This window comes from Schistocerca piceifrons, chromosome 1, assembly GCF_021461385.2.
Source record: "Schistocerca piceifrons isolate TAMUIC-IGC-003096 chromosome 1, iqSchPice1.1, whole genome shotgun sequence".
Classification (NCBI taxonomy): Eukaryota; Metazoa; Arthropoda; class Insecta; order Orthoptera; family Acrididae; genus Schistocerca; species Schistocerca piceifrons.
Window position 1 is genome coordinate 729,347,735 of NC_060138.1, and position 13,083 is coordinate 729,360,817.

Genomic DNA, 13,083 nt, shown 5'->3' on the forward strand with positions numbered 1-13,083 from the left:
AAAAAATAGTGTGTAATTTTGTAAATAGGTTGTCGATTTCCGACGACTGTAAGTAAGGCCATATGTTTCAAATGTGACATGTATCATGTTTTTTATATACATTACTTATTTTCGGTTAAGAATATATATCTTGGGTTATACGTATTTTTCGGTTATCGATACTGTCTCGTCAGCTTCTGCCAGGATCAACGAGAGCTTGTTGTTCTTTAAAATGCTTTCCAGCGTTCCCTCAAAACTATTTCAATTGAATACCGGAGTTGATTCCTTAATCCCCAGCATGGGATATGGAATTGAGACTGCTAACAGCAAGAAAAAATTTTCTGAAAAGATGAACTTTTTAATATGGAATAAAAGTTTGTATTATGAAGTCTTTCCTGAAGCTATTCGTGTGGCGTCTAGCGTAGTACGGAAATGAAACGTGGACGATAAAAAGTTAAGACAAGAAGAGAAGAATTTGAAATTTGGAGGTGCTGCTGAAGAACGGTGGAGGTTAGATGAGTACATCGAATACCTAATGAGGAGTGCTTAATCTGAGGAAAGAAGAAATTTATGCCAAAACTTGACTAAAAGGATGATTCGGTTAATGGACACAATTATTAGCCAACAATGATTCGTCAATACGGTAATTGAGGAGAGTGTGGGGCTAAGCATTGTAGAGAAAGACCAAGGCTTCACCACCGTAAGCAAACGGATGTAGGACTGAAGACAGTCAACAACAGAGAAGAGAACAGATGCCAATGAGCGTTCTGAAATGGGGAAACTGTGTATAGCAGGTGAAATTTAATGAGAGACTGCCCCAGTCTATCCTGCAGCTATTGTTCATTGTTTCCAATGTCATTGTTTTCCTGTGCTATTTACGAAAGTAAGTCAACTGCCTACCGTTCTATACTTTGCAGATACATGAATGCGAAGCGCAGTAGAAAAGGAATGTGTGTCACACAAACAGGGACGTGTGGTTCCGCCGGTTGTTTCCAGCATTTGAGAGACGCGTGCAGACTCTCAGCACTCAAGTGAAATATAAATCATTTCAGTACGACGCTACTAATTGCACCTCATTGTTACGCCGTTTTTGCATAGACAAGTTGTATATTTTTAACTTCAGGTACCTGGAAAACAAGGTCCTTGTTACCAGAAAAGGACACTGTGTTCGGATTGAGCTGTCTTGGAAGTGACTTTTCTAATGTACCTGCTTGGGGAGGGGAGCAAGCAAAAAAGCAAAACATGTTGCGTCTCGCCTCAGGCGGCATGCAGTCGAAATACCAGTGCAATTTAAATCCACCTTCTTTCATTATATTCTTGCATGCCCAAGAATTCTGGCAATTCCAAAGAGATTGGCGAAGTGGTAGGGTCGTTAAGATTTCGTGGACGTCAGACCTATATGAGTGAACCTTTTTTATAGGGACGAAAGGGTTTCAAATCGCCATTCGTTCGTCCTGATTTAGGGTATCCTGGATCAGCGTCTTCGAATTCGGATGTAATAGTGCATTAATTGGAGGAGCTACGCTTCAGTTGTCAGTGCAAGGTCTCCAAATCACTGGATCTTGACGAAAACTCTCCGCCGTCAGGCAGCCGCACAGTAAGAATGCCATGAGTCGTCGTTGGCGTTCCGCCTAGGTGCAGTGATTTGGAGCCCTAGCAATAAATGGCCCGACCGCATGTTATGCGTTACCAAATACAAGTTTGTACACCTGAAGATAAGATTTTAAAACTCCGAAAGCTGTCGTGGTCTGAATAAACAAAGAAATAAATAGTTCACCTGAAGCGGATCTCATTAAATTAATGAATCATGCCTCTCAGTTCTGGATGTCCCACATATCTACATCTATATCTATACTCCGCAAGCCACCTGACGGTGTGTGACGGAGGGTACCTTGAGTACCTCTCTCGGTTCTCCCTTCTATTCCAGTCTAGTATTGTTCGTGGAAAGGAAGATTGTCTGTATGCCTCTGTGTGGGCTCTAATCTCTCTGATTTTATCTTCATTGTCTCTTCGCGATATATACGTAGGAGGGAGCAATATACTGTCTGACTCCTCGGTGAAGATATGTTCTCGGAACTTCAACAAAAGCCCGTACCGAGCTATTGAGCGTCTCTCTTGCAGAGTCTTCCACTGGAGTTTATCATCTCCGTAACGCTTTCGCGATTACTAAATGATCCTGTGAAGAAGCGCGCTGCTCTCCGTTGGATCTTCTCTATCTCTTCTATCAACCCTATCTGGTACAGATCCACACTGGTGAGCAATTTTCAAGCAGTGGATGAACAAGTGTACTGTAACCTACTTCCTTTGTTTTCGGATCGCATTTCCTTAGGATTCTTCCAATGAATCTCAGTCTGGCATCTGATTTACCGACGATTAATTTTATATCGTCATTCCATTTCAGATCGCTCCTAACGCCTACTCCCAGATAATTTATGGAATTAACTGCTTCCAGTTGCTGACCTGCTATATTGTAGCTAAATGATATGGGATCTTTCTTTCTATGTATTCGCAGCACATTACACTTGTCTTCATTGAGATTCAATTGCCATTCCCTGCACCATGCGTCAATTCGTTGCAGATTCTCCTGCATTTCAGTACAATTTTCCATTGTTACAACCTCTCGTTATACTACAGCATCATCCGCAAAAAGCCTCGGTGAACTTTCGATGTTATCCACAAGGTGATTTATGTATATTGTGAATAGCAGTGGTCCTACGACACTCCCCTGCGGCACATCGGAAATCACTCTTACTTCGGAACTCCCCTTTTGACATTCTGATTTTGCTTTTTCGCCATTCGCTGACAAGACAAAATGTACGGATGGTAGTTTCTTCATGACATGACGGGATTACTACGTTCCCGTGGTGATCAAATGGTCCGCCTGTAATGTCCTTGAAGTCGATGTCATCTTAAACTCCGGTACTCTCTCTCTTTCTTTCTCTCTCTGGTTATCTTTTTTATTTTATTTTATTTTATTATTAAGAAGGGGGAGATCATCCGTTCTGCCGTGATTGTGTAATCTCTTCGGTGTTAAGGCTATTACTCTTTGTCCCCCCCACCTCCCCGTATCGCATCCACCCGGTCCCCTTTCCGCCGCGCATCGCTCCAGGCTCACGTTCACACAGCGCAGAAGTCGAATTATGCCCTTCTACGGCTTATTACATATAGCGACTATCTGTTACACCGCTTAGAAACCACACTTGGCAGAACATGGCAGTCAGGAAAAAGAGGAACGTCGACAAAAGGAGGTGCGGAGGAGAAGATGCCTGGACCAGGCAGAAAAATCGTGCTCAGTTAAGCCGGTGCATAGCGACGCGGTCTGTGCCGGCGCCTGACAGGCAACAGACAGACGAATTACCGGCGGGCAGCGAGCTCATGTTTCTCCGCTGTCACGGCGAAAGTGAGCCGGCGTCTCGGCTAGACGGAAGGGGCGCGCCGTACACTTGCCAGACGCCGGTCGGCCTTGCTGCAGCCACGCAGCACGAGCGGCATCGCTGGTCACGCTTCCCTCGTTACCCAACAGGCGACGCCTCTTAACTCGAGCGACAGCTTATTTGCACTTCTTTCGCCTGTTACGGACCAACACTGTGGCAACAGTTCCCGCCTAAAATGTCACACAGGTCCGTTACCTCGGCACAGACGCATAAGGATCTGCAGGCGCGCCTAAGTGGTTTCTTCCTGTCTTGTACTGGGAACTGTAATGCTAATACCCCTAACCACTCTCGACTGAGAGAGGAAACTACTTGGTCTTCGTAGCCTTCAGATTCCAGCAAGTTACCTGTCAACATATACACACTGCCGGCGTCCATACCGTTTCCAGCTGTTCTTGTCCCACGTAACGATCTCTTTCTCCATATTTGCTGGACCATCGTATCTCAGAAACGATGCCGAACATTTATGACTCAGCTTTTTGTTCGGCCCGTTTGGGTCGCGCAGAATTTCTTAGATGGGGCCCAGAATTCGCATGTAGTTAGCCACAGCATTTACTTTCAGATGTAGATTACGTTTTGATCCTGACATAATTACATTACCAGAAGGAAAAAATGACATTCATTACCCCAAATTAAGGTCGTCTTTAGCACAAGAAGGGGTCCACGATGCTGCAACAAAAAATTTTGACCACTTACCCAGTGATATAAAATATCTTGCAAAGAGCAAAGTAAAATTTGCAAACAAAGTGAGGAAGATACTCCTTTTTTGTATAAAAATAAACACTTAGAAATGTTCGGAATGTAACAATATGTGCAAATTTATTTGTGATGTTAATGCAAAATGACTCGTTCCACATCACTACGATCTATCGTGCAAAATGATCAGTGGAACATGTAACTAAGTAGCCACGCTCCCTCTCTGCCCATCTCTGCGTACTACGGTTTCCCCGACACCAGTCCATTGTAATGCCTCAAAGTGTCAGATACTCTGCCTTTGATGCCAGGTTTTCAATATTATTACATAGTTCTCACATCGACACCTCCGTACCTTTTCGTCCCAGAGACTGCGGTAAGGTAAAGGAAAAAATTATAAACAAAGCACGAATAGTTCATAAAGAGGTCTTAACACCACTGACCCATTCTACGATATCGCTCAACTCAAAATAAGATTTTATTGTTGTATAACAAGCAAGCGATTTAAAATGGATAATACGAAAACCTTATGGTTAAACATATGAGACCAGGTTTGTAATATCTCCGCCTCTCGGAGAAACTTTTTTTTTTTTTTCCACAATGCCATATTGCATCGCGAAGCTCAAATGGCTCTGAGCACTATGGGACCTAACATCTGAGTTCATCAGTCCCCTAGAACTTGGAACTACTTGAACCTAACTAACCTAAGCACATCAGACACAGACGGCCGAAGTGGCCGAGCGGTTCTAGGCCCTACAGTCTGGAACCGCGCGACCGCTACGTCGCAGGTTCGAATCCTGCCTCGGGCATGGATGTGTGTGATGTCCTTAGGTTAGTTAAGTTTAAGTAGTTCTGAGTTCTAGGGGACTGATGACCTCAAATGTTAAGTCACATAGTACTTACAGCCATTTGAACCATTTGAACTTAACAGACATTTGTGAGCAGGTGAATTACCTTTTTTTTTTTTTGTTTTGCATACCAGACTTTTGTCAAAACGAGTTAACTTTCTTTGGTGCTGGGCCCCACCGGTTTCCATTCATGGCTGTGGCTGTGTTCTCGTTTCTGATAGGAAATGTAGAAGCCACATCTCGGCCAAAGTAACAAATCTTCACGCAAAATTAGTGGGATCCTTTTTAAAGCGACCTTTACCTCGCTGAGTAAGCAGTTTAACAAACGGAACAACTGTTTCGCACGGTGCTTTCTGATATATCTCCATGTATACCATATCCTCTCCAACTCTGGGTGAGTTGCCTTTGACGATGAACCGTCCAACACAAATAATTTTATAACGGTGCCATTTTCCCATTCCTTCGTTTGAAAGAAACGCCTCTAACAGGGCTACTTTAAAAAGCCAGAAGATGCGAACTATTCTGCAGATAAAATTGGCACTTGTTTGACATTATTGAGCTTAACGTGCCAACAAACTGAAACAAAAAATTTCATTGACATTATCGCCATTTCTGTACCAGGCGAAGATCATTTCACATATCCTCGAAGTCCTCAATGTTCTGTTTTTCATACTATTTAGCTTAAAAGCTAGTCATCAGCCTGAAGATCTGTTTTCAGCACCAAGTTGCCTTACGAATCATGGCGCTAACGGAGGCGTATAGTGTTTGCACCGTCCGAGCTGTGACCCAAACACCCAGTCAGCTGTGGACGGAGCTCGAAGCATGGTGCTTTCCATTTCGGTGCAGACGATTGCGGTAGGTAAAAGACAGCGTAAGCGGCAGAAAAAAGGGTCCAGAAGTGAAGGGGAATCAAAACTTTTTAAATCTGAAAACCTACATTTTCTCTTCAAGTCACCGTTGAGCGCGGCGGTGCGTCACGGAGACGTGTAGCGCCAGTATGGTCTGCGATCGGACTGTCCAAGTGGGCCGCGTCCCTGCCTCTGTCCCGTGTTCGGTCAGGCGGCTGCCCAATATGCAAAGCGCGCACCAGCGCCACAGCCTCCGAAGCGGCCGTGACGTGGGATCTCAGGAATGCCCGTGTCGTCTACCTTCTACCTGGCTCGGCGGACGCCACCCGCTGGGACAACTTGGCTGCCGCGTTGCAGCGGATCTAACGCGACAGCGGGGAAAACTGCAAACTCAGCAGGATATGCTCTACTCGCAGCGAACGTGTAGACTGGTGTGTGATGAGTACAAACTTTCCATAATTCCTGAATTTTTACGAGTACTTACAAATAACGTGAGTAATGAAACAACAACAAAAATGAGATTTTTCACTCTGCAGCGGAGTGTGCGCTGATATGAAACTTCCTGGCAGATTAAAACTGTATACCGGACGGAGACTCGAACTCGGGACCTTTGCCTTTCGCGGACAAGTGCTCCACCATCTGAGCTACTCAAGCACGACTCAGGCCCCGTCCTCACAGCTTTACTTCTGCCAGTATCTCGTCTCCTACCTTCCAAACTTTACAAAAGCTCTCCTGCGAGTTCGAGTCTCGCTCCGGCATATAGTTTTAATCTGCCATGAAGTTTCAGATCAGCGCACACTCCGCTACAGAGTGAAAATCTCATTCTGGAAACATCCTCTAGGCTGTGGCTAAGCCATGTCTCCGCAGTATCCTTTCTTTCAGGAGTGTTAGTTCTGCTTGGTTCGCAGGAGAGCTTCTGTAAAGTTTGGAAGGTAGGAGACGAGATACTGGCAGAAGTGGGTCGTGCTTGGGTAGCTCAGTTGGTAGAGCACTTGCCCGCGAAAGGCAAAGGTCGAGTCTCGGTCCGGCACACAGTTTTAATCTGCCAGGAAGTTTCAACAAAAAGTAATTCTGTGTTCTTCACGCTACTGATGTGTAAGTTCAGACAGGTGGTCACAATAATAATGTCGTACGGCTCAAAATCATAATTGTGATGAGTTGCTTAAAAGAAACACAATGAGTACAGAGGTTATGTGGAGCGTTCTGACAGTTCATAAAGTGGCGTTTCATTTAAAACTTTGGCTACCACGAATCCATGGTTTCGTGAGTTGCAGGACCGTAAACAGATCTCACATAGTCCAACAAGATGCATGTCAATCAGTCCCCACCGTTCACTCGCTCAAAATTAACAAAACACCGAGCGGTAATATTACATTCGCGACGACACATCTGCTATCTGTAATAACGTACCATAAGCAGGAATTTCTTGTTCCAAAATATTGAGTTATCAGTCCAGACTGGCGAGATGATTTGCCGAAAGAGTTCAGTTTCAGCTGTAGAGTAGAAATACCTATAGAGTGAGCATTGCGTTATGCACAGGTTTTCTACGTTAACCTGGAATTGTCAAGTGATCTCGGGACGACGCTGTTTGTTTGAAGGCGGTTCACATTGGCAGCCACGTCACGTCAAAACATTCCACAATGCATTTCAAATGCCAGCATTCACACTGGTCTTCAACGGACCATCACGACACGGCATATCAACGTTTTTCGGGAACAAAGTTTTCACGGTATCGTCGTATGCTAACATCGTAAGGCAATATTTTCTCAGCGCTCACCCATGTTATAGTAGTGGATTTGGTGCTTTTGTGTCTTTGTAACCTTTACTTTATTAATATGCTATGTTTTCGAGCAAATTGGAAGTGTTCAATTGCGACTTGAATACTTTTTCCATTGACTGTTCTTGCACAACTGAGGACAGATATCGGAAAGCGAATTTGACACCCACAATGTATATAAATAAGAACATAAGTTGGCGAAGCAATTTCCATTACATAACATTTCAAGTGAAATGAGCAGCTTTAATGAAGGAGAAAAATATAGCTGTGTATGGCGTTATTACTTAGGTTAAAAAAAATTAGGTAAAGAGGCTCCATTTATTCCTTTATACCTATTGCTTTATGTTTCGGTATGTATAAATTTTACCTAGAAAATAAATGTAGATATTTTGAAATGTTATTCCATTTCTTTCTCAATACTTTACCAAACAAAACAGATCAAGAGAATACAGTACAAAGATTGCTTTGGCTAGTAATAAACTCGTTCGTTGAAAGTACCTCAATTCCGATACTATACTCTAACATTTTCTATCACGAGCAGTGAGTCATAATCCGACTTCCACTGTTCTGTACTTGCCTAAGCGAATTGAGGCGATGTGACGGACAGTGTAAATACGCACTGACGTGATGCCCGTTCATTTTGCTCTTGTAAGTATCAGATCCAGATCGTAATGGTGTCTATAAAACGCCAATGCCGAATCCACAGCATCTGTGTGAGGAATCTGTTGGTACTAGCGAAATAATGACATTCAAAATTTATAGGACGCATTACGGACAAACCTGCGTCGTCCCAGGGTCACGTGAAGTAGCATTGTATGCTGACAGCAGAAAATAAATTGTACCCACCTGAATGCTCGTTCCAGGGATATTTCTATTCTATAGCTTCGCCGGCCGCGGTGGCCGAGCGGTCCTAGGCTCTTTAGTCCGGAACCGTGCGACTGCTACTGTCGCAGGTTCGAATCCTGCATCGGGCATGGATATGTATGCTGTCCTTAGGTTAGTTAGGTTTAAGTAGGTGTAAGTTCTAGGGGACTGAAGACTTCCGATGTTAAGTCCCATAGTGCTCAGAGCCATTTGAACCATTTGAACTCTACAGCTTCAACCAAAGTATGTACTGCCTTCATATTAGGATCGGCGCATTGGTTTTTTTTTATTAATTATACCCGGCCCCTAGACCGTAAATCGCCTTAATTATGTAAGTAGGCTGTTTAGGTTTTTTATTGGTAACGCCACGTAGCGCTCTGTATGAAAATCTCTGGCTGTGCTGTGTGCAGTCTGTGGCTGGTTTGCATTGTTATTCGCTATTGTAGTGTTGGGCAGTTGGATGTGAACAGCGCGTAGCGTTGCGCAGTTGGAGGTGAGCCGCCAGCAGTGGTGGATGTGGGGAGAGAGATGGCGGAGTTTTGAGACCGGATGATGCGGACGTGTGTCCATCAGAGACAGTAAATTTGTAAGACTGAATGTCATGAAGTGATATATATTATGACTTTTGATCACTATTAAGGTAAATACATTGTTTGTTCTCTATCAAAAGCTTTCATTTGCTAACTATGCCTATCAGCAGTTAGTGCCTTCAGTAGTCAGAATCTTTTATTTAGCTGGCAGTATTGGCGCACGCTGTATTGCAGTAGTTTGAGTAACGAAGATTTTTGCGAGGTAAGTGATTCATGAAAGGTATAGGTTATTGTTACTCAGGGCCATTCTTTTGTAGGGATTATTAAAAGTCAGATTGCGTTGCGCCAAAAGTATTGTGTATCAGTTTAAGCACAGTCATTGATAATTTTTCTAAGGGGACGTTTCAATTATGGTCTGTACATTTTTCGTGTTCGTATTGGCCCTGGTTCGGATTCCTCGTGTAACAAACGTTCCCCTCTAACTTACACCAGTTGGCAGGACATATCTAATAGGATAAAGGATAAGGCACGCGAAGCAGTGCATAACTACAAAAGGCCGCGAGTTTACTTTCATATTGGCATGCCGCATGTCTGAGGAAATGATGGAGGAGGAAATATCCGAAATCATAAGCAGTTTCGTCAGCACACCTAAACATTTCTGATTGGCCCGGGTGTGACTTTATACATAGCAAGTGTTCTAGCAGTAGCGTGTGTGTGTGTGTGTGTGTGTGTGTGTGTGTGTGTGTGTGTGTGTGAGAGAGAGAGAGAGAGAGAGAGAGAGAGAGAGAGAGAGAGAGAGAGAGAGAGAGAGGGGGGGGGGGGGAGGGGTAGGGGAGTCCCGGAAGCGCAGCGGGTCAGTTGGGCACGGCCGCTGCTGCTGTAACGGTACGCGACACTAGACACGGCGCGCATTCCGCGATACGCACTCGCCGCACCAGCGGCATCGCTCCTACGGGTACGGGCCGTGCGGTAACAACACTGTACCACAGCATCTCTGGTTGCCACAGCTAACAAGGTCATTAAATTCGCTTCGGTCTCTCTGCCCGTGCATAACACTTCGGCAGGTGAAGAGGGAAATTTTGAGGATCACGTTAACTACTCGCCATATCGTGTCATAGTTTCGGTGTCCGCCCCGATAGCTGAATGGATGCCGGCACGGTATCTCAGCGTGTTCGGTCAGAGGGTTTAGCTACGTTCTGTAATAAAGAAAAGCTGAGTGAACGGATCAACGAACAACCTGAAAGAGTGTCATCGGACGTCCGCCACGAACTAAGCCAACGAACAACATAGAACGAAATAAGATTTTTTTTAAAATGGTCAGTGTGACGGACTGCCGTCCTAAGGGTCCCGGGTTCGATTCCCGGCTGGGTCGGGGATTTTCTCCGCTCAGGGAGTAGGTGTTGTGTTGTCTTCGTCATTTCATCCCCATCCGGCGCACAGGTAGCCCAATGTGGCTTCGAATGTAATAAGACCTGCACCAAGGCGGCCGGACTTGCCCCCCCCCCCCCCCCCCCCAGGAGCCTCCCGGCCAATGACGCCAAGCGCTCATTTCCATAGTTTCGGTGCAGGTTGAACGGCTGAAATCGTTGTTTAGTAATCGGCTAGGTCACATATTTTGATACTCACAACCTCATTCATGAAAACCTGCGCAGTAATTGCCGTTGATCTAGAATCTTGAAATTGGAAAAAGGAATGTTTCACAGTACAAGTAAATGGGGAAAATCAGAAAATTGTTACATTCATAATTATTACAACACTCGAAAAAAATATTTCTTTTGTCAATTGTAAGCGGACATGAAACTTAAAATTGAAGTATTTTCGGCAGTCACCGAATTTCCGGGACCGATATCTTGCCAGTATCACTGTCGATAACTACCAACAATAATCTATATTCTCAATTCCCCAGATAGATGAATTGTCGACATACATACCTGAGTTTGTACGGAACACTCGGAGCCCAAGTCCCACTCGCATCCTGCCTTAGCCGGCCGCGGTGGTCTCGCGGTTCTAGGCGGGCAGTCCGGAACCGTGCGACTGCTGCGGTCGCAGGTTCGAATCCTGCCTCGGGCATGGATGTGTGTGATGTCCTTAGGTTAGTTAGGTTTAAGTAGTTCTCAGTTCTAGGGGACTTATGACCACAGCAGTTGAGTCCCATAGTGCTCAGAGCCATTTGAGCATCCTGCCTTCTCTTTTTTTTACCATTATATTTGAACGCTACATGTAAAATGAATAAGTCAGTATCGTGAACGGTAATACGGAGCGCTTCTGCAATGCTCTGGAGACAATTCCCACTGTCTGCTGGCAGATAGCGAGTATGGTCATATCGCCTTAGGTAAGCTGTTCGTGTGACGAACGGAATGAAGCGTCAGAGCGCATCTGCCGTAGCAGCTGCAGACACCTGGGGCCATCCGACATTTGCGCGCCAAACAACTTCTCCCTCTGTATCAGATATTTGTTGTTATGAGTCTCTTTCAACGTAATAAATGCTAGGGGCAGTTTACGTCATTGAAGCTTCTTTACTGCTGTAACACTGTGCAGTAAACTAATCAGTGGCGGCGGCTGTCAGCGAGAGAATGTGAACACCGAAACTTTTGACACCATGTGGATTTATTGGTTACTTTTCTTTGAATGCTGTTAAACGTAATGTATACGCGGTACTCTGAAATCCACCGCGCTGTGAAACTTGGCATCAGGGTCGTGAGCACACTTATGGACGTTTTAAGGAGCTTCTGCGCATGCTCAATTGACGTGACATAATTTTAAGGATTTGATAAACAATGCGCACGGTTCATGGCGTGCACTGCAAGCTGTTACCTTTCAATTACTGGTTTACGTCAACGTCACCAGGTTGTAGCACACGCAGCAGATGTTTATCTACATATGGTCATCATAAATTCAGCTTGGTGGTAGCACACATTGGGTACTAAAATTAGCTCGGTCATCGGTATGTGTTATACTGAGAGGGAAACCTGTTTTGTGCGCTTCTGAATGAGATATGGTGCTTAAAGTTTCGGATTTTATCACAAAGTAAACCATTTAAGGCGCTGAGAACCATAAAGCACATCATCGTCGATTGTGTCGGGTGTGGTCTAAGCCCTTATCGCTCTCAGCGCCTCTTTGTATTCTAGTCAAGCAAGTGACCTTGTCGGTAGATAGTAGATTCTAGTCAAGCGACCTTGTTCGTAGATAGTACTACTTGAATTTAATCATTTCCGCAAACGGCAGTTCGTGTTTGGAGTTGGTCTACTGTGCAGGAATCGGCTTTACCGTGGAGTGTCAACATGAAGTCTGTTGAATCTGGTAACAGAAAAGAAAATTACCAGGAAAAATTAGCCGCAAAGAAATTAGGACATTCCACACCAGATTCGTTGTCTGAGAAAGTGGCGAAATCAAAGGTAGTTGTGACTAAAAGCGAACATTTGACAAAGAAGTGTGTAGTGAGCGTAAGTCGTTATGTGGGTGCAACGTAAGAATGCCTGATTTTCAGCTCAGAAGTTAATTCGTTAACTAATACATGAATTCGGGATCCTGTACATTTGTTCGAAAAAATAGAAAAGTACGAAAACTCCCACTTCCACAAAAATGCGAAACGGAAAGTAACGAAAGCTGAAACATTATTTCGTTCTCGCCATAAACTGTTCTTAATTATGTAAGAAATAACAAAATCCCGCAAAAACAATTTAACAATTCTGAAGTTGTATAAATATGTTGATGAGCATAAGTGTTACAAAGCAGATGCTATTAATTTCCCACTCTCATGTTTATCTGAATTTAAAAATTTGTGAACACCCAGTAGGAGCCGCCCCTGAAACAAATGATGGCGCATACACTATCGACGGAATAAGGATACTTAACCCATCGTGCAAAGTTTGCTAGTGATTCTTGTTGTGCTCCATGAAAGTCGGCTTTCGGATGTACTGCTGATACGAACCCCATCACAGCCACACGCATCGTAACGGCATCCCGAACTATTATTTAAAGTACGTTTGCTACCAGCACATGCAATCAGAGCCTCACACTTAGAACTTAATAGCATCCCAGAGCGCTTCCAGTGCGCTGCATTACCTCCTATCATGGGCGGGTACTGCGCAGAACAGGTAGCACTTCGTCATA

General features: G+C 44.4%; 1 protein-coding gene across 9 annotated transcripts in view; it reads left to right on the forward strand.

Annotated features, from left to right (window-relative positions):
* LOC124711251 (protein held out wings) overlaps window positions 1-13,083 on the forward strand; it is a 429,435-nt gene that overhangs the window by 184,203 nt on the left and 232,149 nt on the right. The window lies entirely within an intron of this gene.